The sequence below is a fragment of the Erpetoichthys calabaricus genome, chromosome 1 (genome assembly GCF_900747795.2).
Source record: "Erpetoichthys calabaricus chromosome 1, fErpCal1.3, whole genome shotgun sequence".
Taxonomy (NCBI): Eukaryota; Metazoa; Chordata; class Cladistia; order Polypteriformes; family Polypteridae; genus Erpetoichthys; species Erpetoichthys calabaricus.
Genome location: NC_041394.2, coordinates 83,264,383 through 83,270,720, shown reverse-complemented (window position 1 = coordinate 83,270,720; position 6,338 = coordinate 83,264,383).

Sequence of the window (6,338 nt, the reverse complement as noted above, 5' to 3'; positions counted from 1 at the left end):
GGCCCTCCGTATGTGTTTGTGTCACCATACCTCATGGTGGAGTAGCTACCGTCCACGGTTCATTCTTGCTTTATGCTCCATAGATTACAGCAGCTCTCTCTTTTGCCAAAACAGGACCATCAGAATTATGCAGAGAGTAAATTAACAAAATCCACACATTGGCAAAGGTGCACATAAACGGTATGTTTTTCAATAATTTGTCCAAATTCACTTACTTTAATAAACCTACAGCAATAATGCCATAGCTTATTCATAAAAAGTATAGAATTAGATGCATGTCTTCTTCTTTCGGCTGCTCCTGTTAGGGGTTGCCACAACGGATCATCTTCTTCCATATCTTTCTGTCCTTTGCATCTTGTTTTGTTACACCCATCACCTGCATGTCCTCTCTCACCACATCCATAAACCTTTTCTTAGGCCTTCCTCTTTTTCTCTTGCCTGGCAGCTCTATCCTTAGCATCCTTCTCCCAATATATTCAGCATCTCTCCTCTGCACTTGTCCAAACCAACGCAATCTCACCTCTCTGACTTTGTCTCCTAACCGTACAACTTGAGTTGACCCTCTAATGTACTCATTTCTAATCCTATCCATCCTCGTCACACCCAGTGCAAATCTTAGTATCTTTAACTCTGCTACCTCCAGCTCTGTCTGCTGCTTTCTGGTCAGTGCCACCGTCTCCAACCCATATAACATAGCTGCTCTCACTACCGTCCCGTAGACCTTCCCTTTCACTCTTGCTGATAGCCGTCTGTCACACATCACTCCTGACACTCTTCTCCACCCATTCCACCCTGCCTGCACTCTCTTTTTCACCTCTCTTCCACAATCCCCATTACTCTGTACTGTTGATCCCAAGTATTTAAACTCATCCACCTTCGCCAACTCTACTCTCTGCATCCTCACCATTCCACTGACCTTCCTCTCATTTACACACATGTATTCTGTCTTATTCCAACTGACCTTCATTCCTCTCCTCTCTAGAGCATATCTCCACCTCTCCAGGGCCTCCTCAAACTGCTCCCTACTATCACTACAGATCACAGTGTCATCAGCAAACATCATAGTTCACGGGGACTCCTGTCTATTCTCATCTGTCAGCCTGTCCATCACCATTGCAAATAAGAAAGGGCTCAGAGCCAACCCCTGATACAGTATAGAATGACACTCAAAAATAAATCGAAGCCGGTTTTGTTTCTTTTATAAAGTGCAAACATGCATGAATTCATTGTAATGGGAAGAACTTTTAAATATTTTTGTTAGATTTCTGGTCTATTAGCCAATTACAAACAGGTAAATCTTACTTGGATCTCAATCGGGGTGGTACGTCGTGTGGTGGGTGCCACGGCGCGCTGTAATCGGTGCCCTCCTATATACTGTAGTTAGCCATTGACGGGTTTGTCTGCACATCCCAGACAAGTTCAACTGCAGCAACCTCAAGTTCAGTGGAAGTGGCTGATGTTCTTACAAGTTAAATTTGAGGGGAGAAACTTCAGAAAGCTAAAAATGGTATTGCTGTTCCTTGCAACTTCAAGAACGCCAACAAACAGAAATAACCTACGTTAATATGTCTGCTAGCTTTTCCTAGCAATGAGCTTACATGCTGCAGTTTTCAACAAGTAGTTTTGGAAGGAAAAGTCCAAAGCAGTGAAAGCAAATCTTTTGTCCAGTTCTTGTCTAAGGGGGATAGGGGTCTGTTTTGTCCTGCAGCCTTTATGGCCTTTGGTGAGATTTCACTGGCACCTCTGGCGGGAGTGCCATTGCCCTGGTCTCTTGGTTTGCTCATACAGTACGTCGTGAGTATTGCGGTCAGTCTTCATGGTTTCACACAGTGATCCAATCTCACTAGCAGAATATGCATCATCTGAAAGTTTGGGGTAAGTTGATTCATCTTCTTCAGTGTCATAAGTGTGTTGGATTAATGCATCGTTTCCTGCAGTGTGCACTCTGTCATCCAACTACCATGGCCTTCTCCTTTACAGGCTGGGTTTTGCACCTGAGGTAAAGCATCGAGTTCCCCTTTGAGAAGACGCTGCTGTTCCCTTTGTAGCGAGCCAGCCCTAGACATTAGTGAGTCTTTTACAAGCGAGCAGACGCTGACTCGACACATACAGGGTGCTAGTGCTGCCATTGGATTGAAAAGGAAGGTGTGAACTGCATGAGCTTACATAAGCCCAAATGATTTTGTCCACCAAGGTTGGCAAAGATGAGTTATGGGGGCTCTCCACAAGGACCCAGGCACTACAAGACACGGAGAGACAGTCAGGAGTGTCTGTCATGGGAGAGTGATACTGCCATTTCTGATGGAGGTTTACATGGAGAGAGATCCACCGTTCCACTCTCATCTTTTAGCTTCTTAAGAAATTTCACTCTGGCTATGAGGGGATTTTGATGTTGGGCTTCAGCTCACGTCTGTGGCTGCAGTGAAGTCTGATATGTCATGTCAAAGAAAGAACGAACAATGACACTTTGTCCCACACCCCTTTCCCAAATCAATCTATAAAATGAATGAATGAAAATGTAATGCAACTAATACACTGTATATCCATAAAGATGTACAAAGAATAAAGAGAACTGCTGTGGAAAGAAGAGGTAGTGTGTGAGATTAGAGCGCCAATGGGCGAGATCACCTCGGGTCATTCAAAACCCTACCAAAACTGGCCAAGCACTAGAAAAAAAACACGAAGGATTTGAGTTAATTTGTGCAGAAACTTCAAAAGACTCTTTTGGACATTTATCTTATTCAGGGATCTTGTTCTCCTCTCTTGCTTAATGAATCTTAGCTTGAAGAGGTCTATTAATTTTTTTAAATTTAAGATGTCTCACTTCAAGGTTTTCCAATGTTGTTATCTGTCCTGGTGTGTATATAAACACGGGGAACGCCAGTCTCTGTTTCACATCTTACCTGAAGTTGCATCGAAAACTTGCATATTGCAATCTTTTTAGTTAGCCAATCAAAGGTGTCATTTTGCTTGACTTCTCACTACATTCATACTGAGTGGAAGACCTTAAAAACTGCAGGATAGGTGTCAACAATACAGACTTGTAATGTAGTGTGAACCTTTTTCTCTTCATCTTTTTTTGAAGGAACACCTTCTGTACTTTCACACAAAGAGTAAATACCACAGAGAATTGGTGAGAAGCAGGTACACACTCCATTAGCCAAGGCTAGGAAGGTTCTGGGATGGATCCAAGACTTAACAGTAACTTCAGCTTAATATAATGGAAGCCAATGACCAGACCTCAATCCATCTGAGCACCTTTGGGATGAAATCCATCACAAGGTCCATCTGTCACATCAGAGTCAAAAATGACATGAGGCAGCAACCCTTCGTTTGTTAAACAAATAAATGTACCAAACAACTTTTAGCTAAACCTTACTAGTAAGGTCAAGTGTATTATTTATATATTTGTAATAGGTGTTCTTTTAATATTGAATTGGCTTTACATATCTACAGTGATCCCTCGCTATATCGCGCTTCGCCTTTCGCGGCTTCACTCCATCACGGATTTTATATGTAAGCATATTTAAATATATATCGCGGATTTTTTGCTGGTTCGTGGATTTCTGCGGACAATGGGTCTTTTAATTTCTGGTACATGCTTCCTCAGTTGGTTTGCCCAGTTGATTTCATACAAGGGACGCTATTGGCAGATGGCTGAGAAGCTACCCAACTTACTTTTCTCTGTCTCTCTCTCTCTTGCGCAGACGTAGGGGGGTGTGAGCAGGGGGGCTGTTCGCACACATAGACGATAGGGACACTCGTCTAAAAATGCTGAAAGATTATCTTCACGTTGCTACCTTCTGTGCAGCTGCTTCCTGAAACGACATGCTGCACGGTGCTTCACATACTTAAAAGCTCAAAGGGCACGTATTGATTTTTCAGTTTGTTTCTCTCTATCTCTTCCTGCTCCTGACGGAGGGGGTGTGAGCTGCCGCCTTCAACAGCTTAGTGCCGCAGTGCTTTGCATACTTAAAAGCCAAACAGCCCTATTGATTTGTTTGCTTTTCTCTATCTTTCTGACAGACTCTGCTCCTGAGGCGCACTCCTTTGAAGAGGAAAATATGTTTGCATTCTTTTAATTGTGAGACAGAACTGTCATCTCTGTCTTGTCATGGAGCACAGTTTAAACTTTTGAAAAAGAGACAAATGTTTGTTTGCAGTGTTTGAATAACGTTCCTGTCTCTCTACAACCTCCTGTGTTTCTGCGCAAATCTGTGACCCAAGCATGACAATATAAAAATAACCATATAAACATATGGTTTCTACTTCGCGGATTTTCCTATTTCGCGGGTGGCTCTGGAACGCAACCCCCGCGATGGAGGAGGGATTACTGTATTATATAAAAAAATCCTGGGATGAGACAAGATTTTTCAGAGAGATAATGTCATGTCCCACGAGACGAGATTTTGTGCCAAGAAATTTAACCACACCCGGGGCAGGAAATAAAAGACAAAGAGTAGATGACAAAGTAGAACGTCGTAAAGAATTCAAAAATGTTGGTGCGATACACATGCAGAGCACGTTAAGAGATAATGAAAGTCTCAAAAAAATGATAGTAAAGATCGCATTAGCGCAAACAAATGGAAATGATTACTTGGTGAAATAACAGAACAGCGAAAAGAGATTGAATATTTTGTTCAGATTTAAACTTTAAGTCAGAGACTTGTAGATCATCTAATTCATGTTGCCATCAGGGAAAAGTAGTGTTTCTTCCCAATGAAGAGGCTTATCCATGAGAATTAAAAAGATTGGTTGTTTGGTGAAAGTGAAGTCTACATACGCGAGTGGCAGAGACGTGAAGTGGCTGGCGTGCGAAGTCAGCAGAGGGCGAAGCCCCTTAGTTATGTAATAGAAATCTTTTGATAGGGCAACTAAAAAAGTGGGCCATGGAGAAGGTTACCAGATACCTGCAAACCCAAAGGAGGACGCGTCCCATTCTATTCATGAAACTCAGTGGGAAGTGGGAACTGTGTGTTACAATGAAAACTTTAAAAACAACTCATTTAACGGGTCACAAAACGAGTCGTCACAATTAAAAGTAATAGTATAACTATGCAGTTTCATATTTTTCAGACGAGGCATCTTTTCACAGCAGTTTATCATTCCGGCAACATAGGCGTGAAAGTCCTGACAAGAAACATTCTTGAAATTATACTTTGTAAGAATTCCTCGGACAGCGTCACCACACAGTCTGTCTATTTCTCTATTTTGTCCACTGGGTGTTGATCAAGGAAAATGCTCTTTCAGTGTTGGCATTGTCTCCCGGAATACAAAAGAAAAATTTGTAACTGGCTTCATTTGCAGAACTTTGAAAGTATGAACACCGCTGTTCATGAAGGAGACTCTTTCTGTCCTGCGAATGATTTCAGGTTGCAGTACTGGTCAAACAACTGAAAGTCATCTACAACAATATCTTTTTCGTTCATATACTGTACGCAGGTCATCAAGCGTACCCTTTCACAAATATCCAACAAAAGCATTGAAATTCATCGACGGGGGGTCATCCACTTTTCTAAATAATCAATGCACCCTTGGTCTTGCATTCTTCATCTCGGCCGTTTTCACAAAGTTTTATTAAAGTTTTACTGTGTCTGCTAAGCAGAGTTTGCTTTGTCGACTGTAAGATGCAACAAACCTCCAAGGCCGAGGTTTCTTCCCTTTCAATAGCTGCACTTTTCAACTCACAAACTGACATCAGCGAGTGCAAAATCCACAAATATACTTCTGAAAAACTCTTCTCGAAAAAATTCTTGATCAGTACCGGTGGCTTATGCTCTGACAGGATGCTTTCAGAGCGGGGAATAGCTGGGAATAGCCACTCGATTGCTGGAAACAGGCCGAGCAGCACGTAGCCTCGATAAAACAGAGATGATAGCGTGCGACTTCAGCCAATAATCCTGTCAAGTCAGTGACTGATGAAAGCCGGACATTTTCACCTTTTCAGGCAATGCCTACTGGACAAAGGACTCGATGCCAAAATGGAGGACATGTCGACCTTTTGCTGGACATCTGGTAACTCTAAGTCCTTGGATGACCAGGTGCAGCATCCTACTTTTCAGGCTGCAGTATACAAGAGGCACTGCAAATACATTCTTAAAATTGAGACGTCTGCTTCATTTCCTCCTGAAACATTATCAGCCACTTGCCAATGATCTTAATAGATAATTAAATAACAATTGGTGTATATGCTTAACATATTTTCAGTAGAGACCCAAATTTATGAAAGATACCTCCTAGACTAAAAAATATGTTGACAGCATTGTGTATGCGCTGTAAACTGGCTTCCCACAACGTTTTCAAAATGGCCATTTACCTCACAATTAAACTATGAAGTG